The following is an 18,508-nucleotide window of genomic DNA, read 5'->3' as shown; positions in this document are numbered from 1 at the left end:
TCTCTGTTCCTACCTTTTTCCATTGCCAATCCCACATTGCAATTTAATGATAAGAAAGTTCAACATTCTGCAAGCCAAGCACATTTGTACACCTGAAGTAGTAGTACTGAAATAACAAACGTCATTGATATCAACTGAAAAAATAACACAATCAATGTGCACAATTGTAAGATTTCTACCAGTATAGCAGAAAATTGTTGAAACTGCATAATGAAAAATAATGATGTATACAGAAATACTAAGGAAAAGCTTGACTAATCTTGATGTTTATATAATTTGCCTCTTCCTTAGTGCATTTTATATTGAAACAAAATCCTCATGTTTTTAATTTTTCTGAAAAACACGTGGAAGTATATCCATATTTCACATCATTTACTGCTACTAACTGCTACTAATTGCATTTATTTATGTATTTATCACAAAACATATGTCTGGCAAACATTTTCATTTTCTGAAGGAAAAGACACTGTTGACTCTTCTAGGAACAACATGTATTTGTGTTTCGCAGATCTTGAATTGTTCTTTGAAAGCAGGTTGTTTAAGAACAACAACAAAACAAACAAAAAATTGAATAGTTATAACTTTCCAAAAAATGTTGCTTTATATTAAACCACACTGCAATTTTCTAGTAAATGTTCCCCATTCAATAATGTATTAATTAGAATCACAGACTGACAATGAAGTGTTCTTATGTTTCCAGCAACTTCACCACAGACATCGTTATGCATTTTGAAAGCTGGATGAGAAAAAGGGTCTCAGGTTACTTAATCCATGTGTATTTTTAAATCAGTAGTAAACCACGGCAGTTTTACTCTGTTTGAACCCCCTTCAGAATTTTGAGATTATAGACACATTACACCATGCACAGTGGTCATTAAAAGTATGGGGTCATGAGGATAATCTTACAGAAATACAATTAAGTACATAATTCACTTTATTAATATCAAAATATATTAACCTTCTTGAAAGAAAATGCACTTGACATATTTTGTTGTCAATTTATTGCAAATTTATTGCAGACAGTAAAATGTATTGTGAAAATTAATGCATGGGTCTCATCAGTTCCCTGACCTTAACCCTACTGTAGTATTATGGAAAAAGCTTCATAGGACAAAGACAACAGTGTAACAGCCATAAACATGCCCTTGAAGACAGGAATTAAGTGCCAAAAATAGATGTCAATACACTGCTTATGTTGTGTGAAACAACAGCCAGCGAATATGCAGACGTGAGAAGTAAAAATGCTGGAAATTGTGAAAAACGTCTCAAAACACGATCAATTAAAAGCATTGTGCTGCATTTTTGTAACAAGTAAGCTAAATTGACTGTATTCGGATTATTTAATTGCTACTTGCATTGTAGTTGGATTCTTTATCTGTTACTAAGTGACAGTGACATACAATATATAGTTCTCCGGCAATAGTATCTAGATTTCAGGCAAATCAGTGTGCAGATGTAGACCTTGCAGAATGTGAGTGGAGACTTGAACATTATTTTGATTGTAAGAATAAGTCCTTAACAACATGGTGCAGTAAGGCAAATTCTATTTTATTCCAGGGATTTTTATGTTATATAAAAAGCAGATTAGTCTTAGAGAGGCCAAGCATTTTAAGATTAATGTAATATAGTTAAATAGTCAAAACAGATGTTCTTGTGACATATGTAAGAAAGAACCTACAACAGGGTGTGCGGTAAGAATTATTTTACCACTCACCCTGAGTACATTACAAAGTCTTTGTGGTGCATTTCACTCAGATACCACAGGGACTTCATAACGCACCCAGGGCTTACAGTAAAAAGCATCTTACTCACCACAAGAAAACTTATCAGACCCACAGAGTATCTGGCTCTGCCTCTTTTGCAGCATAGTCAGAGTGGATGGACACAAATCTGTAATCAAAACACATGAGGTGATAGATACAATTGCTGACTTCATCCAGTTCATAACCCTGCTCATCCTCACTGATGGATAACCTCCTGGACAGTTGTACACTTATTATGTAATGAAGAAAATAAACTGATACAACAATATGCCGTGATTTAACTGACATGCTTTAGTCTTCAGAGAAAGATTCTGTCAGTCTTGACTGAGTAGCATCAAGCCTCCTAACAACTGGTTGGCCAGAGCACTTATTGTGTCACACTTCTTGAGACGGTACTTCAACAGACTGAAATGACTTTGCTTTTAATTACCTTCTGTTTTTGTTCTTTGGTTGTGCTTAGTGGTTTAATTGGACTTTTCCCATTTAGTTTCTTCCATAGCATTTTGTGTTGCCTCAGAGAATTCACATAATACCTTTCTTTTGAATGTTTTGTGTCACGGTGGAAAATCACCAGGTTCACTTCACTTATGAAAGCATCCAATATATTTTAAGAACAGCTGAAAGACAAGAGGCTACATTTTCTAAACTTGTTTTTATAAAAGCAAATGAAGACATGGTGATTTTTCAGAACTACAAACCATATATTAAGGTTACATAGTGGTATTTGCATATCTCTAAATAATGTATACATAATATTGTATCGTGTGGATTTAAACTGTATTAAGAAAACATTGTTTAGACAAAGATCAAGAGAAAAAATAAGTGGAGGTCAGTGAAAAAGCTAATTTGTTTATAAGCTATATAAATAAATATCACTTTGTCAATTATAATCAATCAATATGTTTGTAATGTAGCCTATAAATCTTGAAATTCAAAATGTGTTAAGACAAAGCATTGAATTATTATATACACACACTTAATATAAAAGCTGTTATTACGTCTATTTAGAAAATATATCCAGTGAGCTCATATATTTTGGAACAAGTATGACATATTTTAAACAATATAGCCTACATATTATATATGAAATACATATAAATTGCCTTGGTAACCCAAAATGAAAATAATAACTTACAGAATATAAATATTAGTTGTAGCAATACAACTTCTTCTTGCTGCTTCTATCAACTGTTGTCAGTCCACTTTCTAAATTATTTTATGCAGTAACACATTCTACTGTCTTTCAATGTAATTCACTTCAACAACTCTATAACAACAACTTTCAGCCTGCCTGTAGTCCTGCCCTCCTTGAGTCCTTCGTCACTGGCTCTCCATTGCCTTGGTGTTACATCTCCTAGGCTGGACTATGAGGGGTGCGGGGGGTGTCCATGGCATGGCCATCTTCCCTTGCCCCCTGCTTCACTCGTGAGGGGGTTTGTGTGTGTGGTGCAGCGCAACAAGAGCGGGCAAATGGCTGCCCTGAAGAGCACTACAACCCCCTGGCCCTGGAGGATTAATCAGCAGTGGGGATCACCTGACTATAAGTACATTGGCATGCCTTGGGTGTTGGGGGAGCAAAGGAGCAAAAGGGTAAATTGGAGCAGGAGTGAGTGAGAGAGAAACAGAGAAGAAGACAACAAGACACCGGTTACTGACCTTTTGCTTGGACTGGGACTTGATTATGAATTTAGATTGAATTGTTGTTTGACATAGTGTTTTATGTTTAGAGAGGGACCCAAAAGGAGCTGGGCTTTGTTTTTTGTCTTGCTTCCTGCACTTTCATTCAGCAGTGTACATAAAAAGTCACCTTCACTCAAACCATATCCCGGCCTTTTGTGTGCCTGTTTTCCTAGGACCCTATATCAAGAGCTCATATCATGAGTATAGTCTATTATCAAAAGTAATAGGATACAATGAAAACCCATAGAGAACATAACTCAAGAAAATTCTACATATATATATATATATATATATATACAGTGGGGGAAAAAAGTATTTGATCCCCTGCTGATTTTGTACGTTTGCCCACTGACAAAGAAATGATCAGTCTATAATTTTAATGCTAGGTGTATTTTAACAGTGAGAGACAGAATAACAGCAAAAAAATCCATTTGAATGATTCAGAGGAGAACTGGGTGAAAGTGTTGTGGTCAGATGAGACCAAAATCGAGCTCTTTGGCATCAACTCAACTCGCCGTGTTTGGAGGAGGAGGAATGACCCCAAGAACACCATCCCCACCGTCAAACATGGAGGTGGAAACATTATGCTTTGGGGGTGTTTTTCTGCTAAGGGGATAGGACAACTGCACCGCATCAAAGGGACGATGGACGGGGCCATGTACCGTCAAATCTTGGGTGAGAACCTCCTTCCCTCAGTCAGGGCATTGAAAATGGGTCGTGGATGGTATTCCAGCATGACAATGACCCAAAACACACAGCCAAGGCAACAAAGGAGTGGCTCAAGAAGAAGCACATTAAGGTCCTGGAGTGGCCTAGCCAGTCTCCATACCTTAATCCCATAGAAAATCTGTGGAGGGAGCTGAAGGTTCGAGTTGCCAAACGTCAGCCTCGAAACCTTAATGACTTGGAGAGGATCTGCAAAGAGGAGTGGGACAAAATCCCTCCTGAGATGTGTGCAAACCTGGTGGCCAACTACAAGAAACGTCTGACCTCTGTGATTGCCAGCAAGGGTTTTGCCACCAAGTACTAAGTCGAAGGGGTCAAATACTTATTTCCCTCATTAACATGCAAATCAATGTATAACTTTTTTTAAATGTGTTTTTCTGGACTTTTTTGTTGTTATTCTGTCTCTCACTATTAAAATACACCTAACATTAAAATTATAGACTGATCATTTCTTTGTCAGTGGGCAAACGTATAAAATCAGCAGGGGATCAAATACTTTTTTCCCCCACTGTATATATATATATATATATATATATATATATATCCCACAAAGAGTAAAATAAAAAGGTTGTGTATAATGCAACAAAATTATACTATATACTATATTATACTATAATCCTTAACACATCCCCTCTACTTTAGAAGGAAAAATGGCAGATGGTGTATCAGGTATTCTTAAATAATCATTATCATTGTATTAAGGGTGTGTCTGCTCACTGATATAGACATTACAAAAGTGAGACATCTGAGTAGTAAGATGTTTAAGCATTTCGTATTATAAATGCTACATATCTATCATTGCACGAATCAGTTATTCACTGAAGTCTTGTCAATAGCTAAAATATAATGATTGCATTTCCCCAGGCAGCCCATTGTTCAAACTGGACCTTAGTGGAAGGGTGGAAATGGAGTATGTCTCCTAGCAGAGGGTTGCTCAAATGTTGCTGCGTGAGCTGTAAGCTACTGCAAAAACAAATACACTCATGATGTGTGCATTGTACTACAAGGCATGTTTACAGGACTGCAATTCAGTTTACAAGCACTCTTTCCAAGAAGTTTAACAATTCAGCACAGATACATAAGCATTAACCAAATCTAATTGGACCTTCATAATGGGCATCATATTTCTTCCACACAATATTGTAATTCATATTTTCATAATCATGACATCTTACAGCATCTAACATTTGGTTTATTTATGGAAAAACATAAAAAGAAAAAGAATGTGCACCATTTGCCAAGGCCACCAGGGGTGGGTGGGTAAGAGCCATCAGGGGACAACAATTCTCTGTATGTCATGGGGTGCAGAGGGAGCTGCATCACCCCCTGCTGGTGCCCAACGCAGTGATGAGAGTCGCCACACAGGTTTTATGAATCTAGTGCTAACCCCGAGTAATCGGCTGAATCGGCGGGGAAAAGGGCGGCATAATAATACTTTATCGTGATTGGCTGAGGGAAGACAAAACGTAGCGTCTTCGGTTTAACAGCCAATCAGCGCCGTGGTTGCTGGCGTGTGTACGCAAGAGCAAAGCCGGCGCCCACGTACAGTTGCCTGCGAAGTGGAAAATAGGCAGAAGCAGACTTCCCCCCATAAAAGCTCCACTAAAAAGACAAAAATAACCACTAATGGCGCGTAGAGCATCAACAACAACAATATCGCAGAGAGCAGCTCTAGCATTGTTGCAGGTAAGACTTTTTTGTTTTTCTCCAGCGCTGCCGCCGTGCAGTGTTTTTTAATGTGCTGCTGATTTTGACACTTTGCTGTGTGCGGCTGCCAGGTTTAGCCTATGATGTTTGTGGATTATGGAAACGAAAGATGCATTGTTTTTTTTATGTTACTGAGGTGTGCGTTTTGTTTATTCCGTGTCGTGAACGGGCGTTTTGGTCGGCTAACTGTAACCCTGTTCTCGCAGACGTTTTGTTTCGCATCCCTGTGTGACCATGATTCCTGTGCGACTCAAGCTCCCGCCTGTACAATAAATAAACCAACTGATAAAGCGACTAACAATTAAACGTGCCCCGTGACGTCATGCTTTTACGCGGGTTTTGGCGGGCCTGATCCCCAGATCGCTGTGAGACCGAGCATGCTGGGATTGCATTGCTTACATAGTTCATGGATTTGAAGATATCTGGGGACAAAAAGAGCAGGCTTGTTCCCATCCCTTTTGGAGAAGCACAGAGGCTGAGTTGAATTCAGTCTGTGATTCCAAATTGGGGTTAAAACATGGGGGGGGGGGAAAGAGATTTGTAAACGTATTAAAACAATTAAAGATTAAAAGCAACTTTGAATCTTTTAACAGACTGGTTTTATACTGAGAGCATGGATAACTTGTGTAGAATCTGTTTCCATATAAAAAGCTACAATTTCCCACACGACAAGGGAACATTTAATGTCTTTAATTATGATCTACCAATGCTGCCCACATATTTGTGTCCTGCCTAAATGTTTATGATGTATTCCTCTAGTTAAAACAAGAATGCATGCAGTTTGTTTGTGTCATACCGTATTATAAAATGGCTATTTAAAATCCTGCTGGCTGATTGGCCCCTTCAAATATTTGACTGTGGAGATATCGGGTGACAACAGTTGAATGGAATGCATTGAGCATAAAAGTTGTAATAGACCTTCCAACCATCCCACTCCCTTGTACCACCAAACATTTTAATAATTTCAGATTATTTTAATTGAGGTCGTGCCTAATACAAGTTAACCACCAGTTTGTATATAAATCGAGAGGGAGGCAAACATAAGCAAGCGGGGTTGCAGACCCAAGCAGAGCATGAGCTAGATCTCCAGGGATGTTGTGTGAAATCCCAAGGCAGGAAACAAAACCTGGTCTAGCCATACACTTACTTTAAACAAGAGCAGCAACAATTCGTGTTGGCACAGTATCTCTGGGAACCAAACGGAAACAGGCACTTCAGGCAACTAGAGTCTTCAGTGTCAAGGTGGAATAGAAATTAGTCAGTATGTTACTGTATATATGGTTCCAGAGGCAGGTCTTCAGCCCCTCACAATAGGCCTCCCTTTTGGCATACAACTAATGGTTTCTTTGTTACCTTTAACTCTTAGCTGTGTGTGTGTTTTATTTAGGGCAGGTCAACTTGCTATATTTTTCCTGCTGCTACATCTCTATTAGTTGTATGTCTAGATGTTTTCTCACATGATGTTGAATTTTGGCTTTTGTCAAATGAGAACCACTTAATTGTTCAGCATTTTGAAGTACAGTGACTGCACAGCTGAAAAAGTATAATATTATCATATGATCTCTGCTTGTATTTGATTGTTCAAATTCTAATTCAAAAGTTATAAAACAGCATCTGCTTCAATTACCCATCAGTTCTATTCAGCGGTACCATGGCGTGTCCAGGTGGTGGCAGCACTACACACTACTGATTATTTATCCAGTGCCACCCAGTTCAACAGGATGAGAGAGAATAATGGAAGTATTGTTTAATATTTAGGCACATATATTTTTGGAAAAATAATTTGGGTATTTAAAAACTGATTGACATTGAAGTTGTCTTTTATTATTGGGAACACCTACAAGCAAAGTCAACATTTCTAAAATTAAAATGAAAATAAATTAAAACGGTATTGTTTTAAAGAGGCAGTAGACTATAATGCTTAATAATAAAAAAGGTGATGCGCACTCAATAAGCAGATAAGAGTTCTAAGTAAAATGGAACCTCTTTATATGAAAATGCTCTAGTGTGGATAATGTGGTCACCATATATATAAAACAAAAAAGGCACAAAGGGAGTAGGTTCTAAACAATTCTCAGAATTGAACAGTCCACTCATTTATATGAGAAAATATGGCTCCCCTGTGAACTTTAAGATTATTGTGACTCTGAGATGTTCCATGTGGAATGTGACTTATCGAACGTGACGAGGTAATCAAATTTTACGTTGGGCTTAAATCTATACATTTCTGTTAACGATACTGATAACTTTTAAATATTGGATTTATTAAGCGTTCATAACTGATAGATAATAATTGTTAATGGTCATAGGTTGGAAACACAGGCAGAATGAGAAATTCCACATAATAAACTGTACTATATTCTTGAAATGTGAGGGTTGAACAACGTTTTACATGGAAAATGTCTAAAAATGCCACCTAGAGCTCCTGCTTCCCTTAACTACATTTCATGCCCAAGGGCATCCTGTTTGGAGAGTAACATGCCCTTCACCATTTTTTACTGGCAATGGGATTGCATGTTATAAAGTGTCACTTGGATAAATACTTACACAGGGATGGTTTTATAGGAAATATCTTGGAATGCAGAACACTAACAGTCATGAAGAATCAATATAATCAGTATCAGCCCAAATAATATTCGGCCTGTAACCGGTAATAAAATTATACATCTGGATGGGGTTGCTTATTAGTGGTTTTAAGCAGCATATAGAAACTTGTTCAGTGGTCCAACCGGTTCTTTAGGGGGGTTTCCATTAAAGATAGAACCTCACCAGCAATGTGCTGGAACAGGTGCAGTAATCGTCAGTTAAACACTGCTGTGCTGTTATTTCATCATAATAAGGGTGAACCCAGACACTGCTAGAAGTCAAACCAGTTATTTTGTTTTTTCTTTACAGCTCTGGGGTATAATCTGATTGCTGCTTCTCTTCACACTCACCTTCCAAACCCGTTGTCAATCAAATAATCACCTATGAAAACAAAAAAGGAAACCGTAACAACATTGTTGTAACTCATTTATGACATGAAGTCAATTCAATTCATTCACATTTCAACAGATTAAAAAGTATATTGAATGTTTTGATATCATAACATTTTAAATGTATCAGAATTATTCTATTTTTGAACTTGGATTTATATATTCTCTTAACTTGCAAATGGCTTCATGGCATAAACATAAATTAAAACAAAACAATAAAAGTATAAGAAAGTCACTCCAGATAAAGAGTGACGTTAGATAACAGAAAGTGATCATTTTCTGGTATGAGAAAAGTTGTAACTTATGAATCAGGCAATTACTTAACCATTTATATAAATGTATTACTTTGACCTACAACTATTCAATGTCATTCACAATTAAATATATTTAAAAAAAGTAAAATAAGTGTTGTCCAGTATGACACACAATTGTGTACCCTAGTGCACCAGTGATCGAAAAGGTCAAATTATCAACATTTTAGGAGAGACTTACTAAACTTTCTGCACAGCCTGGGGGTCCTTCATTATCTTCTGAATGATGCAATGTCCGTCACATGGCTAGCAAAATGCAATCTGATGTAAAAATGCTCCTGAATGTCTGTTGTCCGGAATGACATTGGAAGTAATCCCAATATGGGGACAAAAGTTTTTTTTTCATGTAAAAATTTAATGAAATAAAGAGTCTTTGCAATATTTTTATACATTAATGCAAACACTCACACAATTATGACCAACGGTTAGATCTAAGGTTTTATAGTTTTTTTTAGCTCCTAAAATTTTAAATACTCATGAAAAATACTCCTATCAGTGAATAAAGATAGGCATGTTGAGACATTCAGTTTTAATAACAAATAAATACATGTAATATTTGTAATATGCTTGGCACACCAAAATGCATGCGTCGCATCATTGATCCATGTATTTAATATACCCAGGTTTTTAATGTAAGTCAGGTAAATATATATACGCCATATATATATATTTACCATGAAAGTCTGGCATATGGTATTTGTTAGATTGGCATATTGCATGATTAAAGAAAGACTTGTCTTTGGTCTTATTTTGTAGCTTATTTTTGAGAAAAACCAAGACGTATCGAGATCTATATCGCCCAAACTTAAAAAAATATTGATATAATTTTGAGGTCCTATCACCCAGCCGTAGTTTCAGTGTAATGTACTTGTTTGGCACCTTAACAGTCTCCGTAGCTGGAGAAAGTAATAGAAATGTGAAGAGAGAAGGTAGGAGTTCTAACATGGAGACAGAGAAGAACCCTCTCTCCAACTGCTCTGCTTTTCCTTTAATGATTTATTGTACTGCTTTGTAACCCAGTTTATGTAGGCTAATCTTTGCTAGCGATTTACTTTGTGTTCCTTAATTATTGATCTTGAACTTGAACATTTGTTCAATAAATCTTTGATCCAGACAGCAAGCAAGCTCTATTGCCTGGTCTGAATCATTCGCCTATGTTACCTACCCCCAAAACAGAAGATAACCCATGACCTTATATCGCTGTGACAATTATATTTTATAGGTTACTACTTTTATTGCCCCCAAATGTTTGGTCCCCCCCCTCCAATATGTGCACCCTAATGGTTGTGCCTGCTCTGGCCCTGGCCCTGAGGTAGGAGTCTGGACAGCAGTGCAAACCATTTACTATATGAGCAAGAAGCAGCTACAAAATCAGATCCCCACAAAATATATGCATGAAAAATCAGCATGTGGTTGGTCATGCAGTTAAGAGATTTCATATGTATAGTTTTTAGGTATGTGGAAACCATTATGACAAGTAATTAAAAGTTTACAGTGCTGAAAAATGTGAGTATCAAAGAGAAACTGCAGCACTTGGGTTTGCTCTGTGGAAAACAGAAAATGCCTGTTGAGCAAAATGTGTCCTCATATTTATTTTCTAGAAAGCTGTTGGAGGAATGCACAATCCGTTTCCAATCATTGGATGTAATGAGTTCACGCTTTCAAAGCTCTTTCATGGCATGACATTAACAACCATCTGGAAGACGGTTCTTCAACAGTATTGAAAATCCAGGTTGACTAATTCTGGGGCTGGCTGTACTAACAGGATCAGAAAACAGGATCGGATCTAGGCTCACTGGATCCAGATCATGAAAAAGAGTTGTAGTGTAGGGGTGCTTCTCAAAGCGTTGCACAGCCGTGCAGCTGCTATGTCGGCTGTCACATTTCATCTTGAGTTTGCAATGGGGTTGCTGGAGAAATAAGCACTTTTACATACGTTTTTACAATGTAAATAAAAACCTAATTGCATACAAACTACACCTCACCATAAAGACACAAAAGCAGAATGCATGGTTCAACATTATATTATTTGAAATTGCAAATCTTTGTAAATAATATAAGTCACATTTGTGTTGTTTATCTGTGCTTAACCAGACTTGTCTACATTGATAATGTTACCTATTTGCTGAAATCTGCCAGTTGCAAAATATCTCAACACTAAACGCCGCTTCAAACGTTTTGGTAAGGCAACTGCACTTTGATGTAGGTCCTGAAACAGGTTCAGTAGTGTCTGTGAGGTTAAATATGCTTCGTGCTGTTATCCTATACCTGTTTCATACGCCTTCTCCCGAAAAAACCTCTAAAGGCTTTTGCCTGTCTTTAAATGCCCGTGGTCTGTGTGTTTGACGCCGACGAACTAGATGAAGAATACACAGTTCCTGCATTTTAAAAAGTCGGATCAAGCTCCGATCCTGCTCAAAAGCAGGATAATTTTTGCGCTCTGATCTGAGCTCAGATTGAGCCCTGATCCGTTTAGTACACCAAAATTGAGATTAAGATTGGATCCCGTTAGTACAACCTGCCCCTGGTGAATGTTTTCAACAGTTATGCAGTATCTGCATCAAAATTTATTTCAACGATTTAACAGGAGCCGTACTACGAAACTGGACTTGTTGGGACAGTTTCAACAGTGTCTTAGAGGACTATATTGTGAACAATGCATGACACTGATCTCTTTTTAAGGGCTTGCAAATGGATAGCACTGAAAACCAGTCACTGTTCACCAGCAGGTAGGTCAGGGAATGACAGCACTGGGATCATTCTAATTGGTCAGCGATCCCATAGAGTGATATGAGCTCATTCACGTTTTCAGACAAATGTGATGAATGAGTCAGAGCATTTTTTATGAGGGAAAATTGTGTTGTTGCTGGTATGGCCCAAGCTCTATGCAGCTAGTTATGTGAAGAGATTATGTGAATAAAGGTCAGATATTGACATGAACTTTCTACAAATCCTGACACCTGTCTGGGCTCAATGTATTGGATTACTTTCTATAAAGAAAATACAAGAATACTGCCATATACATTAAAGGAAATTATTTTCTACATGTATTTCTTAATTTAATGTTCATGAACATTAATTCATGAACTTAATTCAGTATTTTCTGTCAGTTTAGCAAGTACACATATATAAACCTTATCATAATGAATCTGGTATTTTAATTCTAAAATGAAATGCCCCAGAACAATATGTGATATAAAAAACAAAACCCTAAATGTATGAATACGTGTGTTAGAGGCTGTGATTTCTTTGATTTCTACAGTGGCCATATTCTGCTTTCTTTGTTTCTTTTTTCCTTTTTCTTTGCATCAGCAAAGCCACAGCAAAGGAACAGTGGGCTGTATTTCTATACTGGTGGATTTGAGACTGCAAGCTCAGCCAAGTAAATATTTAATTAAAGGAAGTTTACATAGAGTACATTGTTTACGGTTTAAATTTCAATCTTTCTTTGGGTATACCACTCATAATACTTAAACTTGATAAAAATATGGTTATAATAAGAAGCAAGCATACTGTCCCTCAATGGTGTGTGTTTGTGTGTGTGTGTGTGTGTGTGTGTGTATATATGTATATATATATATATATATATATTTCCATTCATATTATATATATATATATATATATATATATATATATATATATGGAAAATAAGCAACTGTCAAGCCAACAGCAAGCAGTTGCTTTATTTTTTTTTCTGATTTACTTTCCGAGAAGAATAATAGCTAGTCATCAGAATTCTGTGGTGAACTGTGTGCTATTGTTTTCTATAAAAGCATAATCTTATATTATAAAGCTTCACGTCATTTGTGAGGACCCGAAAGGCGATCTGCCAGGAGCTTACTCGCTAATCTAAGACATCGTCATTGTAAACATCAGTCGCGATGGACCGTGGGAAGTGCTCGAAAGTGTGGCTGCACTTTGCAAAGTCAGAAGCCGAAAAAGCTAAATGTAATATTTGTTGGTGTCACCACCAACATGACAAAGCATCTGCGGTTGGTTCACCGTATAGATTTACAAGAGTGCACCATTTTTGATGCCTTGCATTGCTCAAGTGCCTCATCATCTGCTGCGTAATTTTTTTACATTTTCTTTATTTGGTTGCAGCCAACAAGTGTTGTGTATTAAAAGCACTTTAGTTTAACAGCTCTTAACAAGTCCTCAGTTTGTATGTAGCCTGATGATTTTTGTTCATGGTATTCAGCTGCAACTAAATGTTTTGTAAAATAAGACAATAAATGTGTTTGTTATCAAAACGTTTGACTTAATTTTTTTTATACCACATTGGAATCGAAACTGGGAATCGATAAGAATCGGAATCGGAATTGGAATCAATACAATTCAAACGATACCCAACCCTAACTGTATAGCACTCTTTTCAACACAAAATTGCAGTGATGATGATTAACTTGAAGGCACGATGAAGTAAGTTGGCTCAAGAAGTGAGAGACCAGAGTTCTCTGAATGCATGTCCATGTCAACTGTGAGCTTCCAAAATAAGGGAGACTGCTTGGTGAGTTTTATATACACTATATAGGATTATATGAATGTTCTCAATTTTTTAAAGCAATGCAGGACCAGTAGGGCTCGTGTCACAAAAGGCATTTACCATTTATAGGGCTATATGAAATCCGTTTTATTTAGAATTTTGGGATTAATTTTTTCCTGATTTCAGATTTTTCCGTTTTTAAAAAAAGTGTGGGGGGGGGGGAGGAATTGGGGGATAACTTGTTTTACAAGTTTGTACTTTGTTTTTGATGTTCAAGCACCCATTTTTATTAATTAATAATAATAATTACATGCATGCATACATACCACTCGTTTTCAATGTCCCATCACAACAATCTTTTTCAACAGACTGGTGGCATCAAATTCAACTTGAGTGTCATGTTTTGTTTTTAACTTCATAACATGTAAATATCATATGACTTAATATGAGTTATTTGGTCACATGCTGATATGCTGTCTTTTCTTTACTTGATACACAAACGTACATTGTATGACTGTACAGTATGAACATGTTTATTCTTATCCTTCCGAGATCCACCATAATATCTCTTATTCATCAATTGGTTGTTGTTTTTACTCAATCGATACCGGGGCTGCAGTAACGAGAGTGAAGCAGCATGAGAGGCGGGCAGCGCTTTTCTATTATTTTTATTTGTGTTTACAGGTTGTGTATGGTGGCTGAAAGATGCTAAAAAAATATTTCATGTGTTCCAATGATGTGCGTTTCTCGAAGCTTCTTATTATACATACACTGTATTATTTCACTGTTTTAATATATACAGTGAGACCACTGCAAAATTCAGTTTCTCTGGTTTTACTATTTATAGGTATGTGTTTGGGTAAAATGAACTACTGACAACATTTCTCAGAAATTCCAAATACAAATGTGAATGGAATGGAATGACTGCCGTACATGTAGAGATGCTGATTTATGAAAAAATTGCAGTGGTCTCTTAATTTTTTTCAGAGCTGTATATGTTGTTTAAACTGACTTTGTTGTAATGTTTGAGCACCTGATTCAGTTTTTAACCTGGATTCCGTGATTCTGTCCATGTTCTCCGCAATGCGGATTTCATATAGCCCTACATTTATACCTTAATTATGATAATCATGGTGTAGTGTATTGTACCGTAGTGTATCTAAACCACAGTAAACCGTTAAACTGGTATACTGCCCATCCCTACCAAATGCTATGTTTTTGCTATATAATTGTTAAAACAGTTTTAAGTGTTAAAGTTTTTGTTGCTAATTCTTACTTTTGCTTGGAAAAGCATCAGTAGAAAGAGATGCAGGATGGCTTTCCCTGCTCTTATCATTTCTATGTGACTATTAAGATGCTGACTTACACACTTTAATAATAAACAGAAATTTTATTTTTTTCATATGCCTTAAATGCAACTAACTTTTCCACAGCCATATTCTAAGGTGTTTTTTCTGATGGAAGAAGTTTGCACGGGTTTGGATTACAGCCTCCTGCACAAGCTGTTCTCCTGGTATAAAAAGAAAAAGTATTGATGTGCACATTTTATTAAAGCAATTTAACAGCATGCAGATCTTACGGCTAATAGGTTGCATCAAGCTGACCTGAAGATACAGGAGAAAAAGTGACCTGATGCAAATGTGGAATGACTCCAGGCATGAATCATCTCAAAACCACATGGCAAGCATGAATGAACCACAATAGCCACCAATACTGCTATTATATATCTCTGTGATCACTTCCCTTAGCAATGTTTTAGGGAGACCTCAGTGTCACTTAAAGCCAAATCTGCAGGATCACTCTTACACCACCTTTACTATTTTGGGAATACATGGATGATTATTTGATTCCCACTGCCAGAGTAGCCCAATGTATGGATCATGTAACTGGTTCCAGGTTGCAGTCTTGAGCCTTTTCCTCCAGTTCACGCACACACAGGATCAGATATGCATAGTGTGAGCTCATCTGCATTGTGATGAATCTGGCAAAGCCTTGGTGCAATCTGATGTTGAAATTGAGACATACTGCAGCTGGAGCCCTCAGGTTGTTTAAAGTGATGGAGCCAACACAAATACCCATGATCATTCCTTGCAGTGAAATATTTCCCCAAGAACTAATGTTTAAATTATTGGTTGAAAGGAGACTCAGCCAACCATTCCTTCTCTCAAGTGGCAAAGCTAAGTTCATGTCAAATGAGTTCATGACTTTTCTGGCCATCAAAAGTATGTGACAAGAGAACTTATTTGCCGATAAAGCTGTGGAGATGTGTTAAAGCACTGCTGGCATGGGACATTCCAATGGAATTCACTGCTGTGTTCTCCTAGTCTTTAAAGGGGCCAAGCTATTTGTGCAAATGTCAATAAGCAAATCTGTAAAAAGCTCTTCACTCCCAGCACATTCATGGACACTGGTCAGGACATCATAACATCCATCTTTTCTGGTTCTAATGTTATACCTTCTCATGAGATCACATGACCCAAGTGTTGATCTTCAAAATCAAAAGACAGCACTTTCTGGGCTTCACTTGCGCATATGTTTCATGGAGTATCCACATGATCTCTTGGAGATTGCACAGCTGCTCTACGAAAGTTTTTCTAAATTTGATTGTCATCCAGGAAGACAAAGCAAGTTTAAAATGTCCATGCTCCATCTGTTTTTGAAAAGTCTGAGAGCTTTACGCAGCACAAACTGAAGAACCTCCAATTATAAATTATACATTTGGTGTTTAAAGTCGCCTTTACCCTTCTGTTCTTATCGGAAGTAAACACTGCCAGTTCTAGAGTACAAAATCGTATTTGAGGGTCAAGAAATTCACGGTATCTTCAATCCTCGATAGTGGATAGACAAATTGAGTATATATACCATGGTAAATTACGTGGGTTATCCTAGGCTAGAGCACCAGAGCAATAATAAAGCAAAACATGTATTGCATTCAGCTTTCCATCAGACACTCAGGGACAAATCTGGACAAGACGGGACTATCAATATTGCAAAACCCATTTTGGAGCTCAAAGTTGGAAGAGAGCATAATTCTAAATGCAAAGTGATTTTGGAGTCATGCTTTGAGGAAGGTTTAACTACTAGTGATGGAGACCTGGGTTGGCATAACATTTGAGGTGTGTTATCATGAACTTTACTTGGTGATGTTACTAAGCATAAAAGTGTATTTGCCTTTAAATGAGTGGGCCATGGGGGCCGGATCCTTAAAGGGAATGTTACTGTTCAGGATGAGATGGCAGATTTCACGTCCCCTACTAATTAGTGAGCAGCTCACTGTCTTGCGACAGCTCAGTGTAATTTTGGCACAATGACTTTGCACTTTGCTTAAGACCTTGCACTTGCATTATCATTTTTTTTGTTTTGGTCTCTAGTTGCTCCTGACTATTGTATAAACATGGAGTCTGTTTGAAACGGTCCTTTTGCTTTTCCCCACGTTATTGCATTATTTTCCATGAACTCAGATAATGGCTCTAACAGACCTTCTGTATCTTGCCCCATGGAAGCTTGAAAATAACCTTATTAACATTTCAGTGTGGGCTTGGATAACACAATTCATACTGTCATTTGACAAACCTCCCCTTTCTTTAATGCAGTGGGAAGGTTTTCTTTTTTTCCCTCTAATATTTCACACTTCTCTTTCCACAGATTGTTTTTGGCTCTAAACTGAGTTAAAGAATGCGTGCCCAACCAAGCTCTTTGGCATGTATCGTCTACAAGCAGGAAACTGTGTTTCAATAAAAGTCCTTCAAAGTTACAAATAGCCTCATAAATTCCTCTTATTTCTAAACAAGAGCCATTAGTGGTTCTCACCCTGTCATTATAGGGTTAGTTTTTTTTTTTTTTTTTTTTAAGTGGCTCCCTGATATAAGCCTATTCCCACAAAGCAGCACATATCAGAGCAACCTGAGCGCTGATGTCCAACAAAAACTAATGGGGTTACGCTGTTCTATTCCCCTCCCACTTCTGTCCTGGGATTTGTAAGAGTATACTACCTGATCAGATCCAATTGGGTAACCAGAGTGGACCGTTAAGAAGCCTCAACTTCCTGGTGTCCATTCTAGCTTCCAATATATGTGGGCAATCACAGCTGAGGTATCTGTTACAGCTACAGTCTTAGCATGCCCTATGCTGGTTCACTCTGATCCTGTCAGATGGGCATCTTATCTGTCTCTGCCAGGGCAAATTCTCTAGTTCAGCTGACACTATTTTACAAGGATGGAGAACCTCGCAATCAGCCCACTAAATATTCCCCCACAAATGGTTTGAATCATTGATCTTGGAGCACCCACACATGGGCTCGGGCATTTACAAAATAATAACTTTTATTTTCTAAGTCCTGTGTTTTAGAGTAATCAGTTTACACGGGGCATGATGTCTGTATGGACACAGCCAAGTGCAAACAGGGGAGAACACTCTCTTAAACTAGAAGAATTCTAAGCCGTTAAATTGCCTTTATTAAAATCACTGGGCGATCACTCCCACCAGGTATCTGCACTTGAGTGGAACCGAACCACGACCAACGGGGACCCTTGATACTGGTCAGCACAAGACAGCACTCTTATTAAATCCAAAGTAACACCATGTTAATCCACTTGTTTATTTATTTTCATGTTACAACCTAGAAAAGTCATGGGAAGGAAGACTCGGCAGCCATCTGCGAAAACAGGGGAGCTAAATAGTCTTTTTCACTCAATGACTTTTGTCTTCTCCTTTCTGCAAGTCCTATTTGCTTATTCTCAGGGACACACAAGCTTCTCACACTCCAGTCAGTCATTTATACTTCACTTTCAAAGGCAGCCGCTCCTTGCAGCTTCTGTTTTGGTTACGGCATGAAACACCCTCCCGGTTTCCCAATGATGA

This window comes from Amia ocellicauda, chromosome 2, assembly GCF_036373705.1.
Source record: "Amia ocellicauda isolate fAmiCal2 chromosome 2, fAmiCal2.hap1, whole genome shotgun sequence".
NCBI classification, from domain to species: domain Eukaryota; kingdom Metazoa; phylum Chordata; class Actinopteri; order Amiiformes; family Amiidae; genus Amia; species Amia ocellicauda.
The sequence above is the reverse complement of the archived record's forward strand: the minus strand, read 5'-3'. Positions refer to the sequence as shown.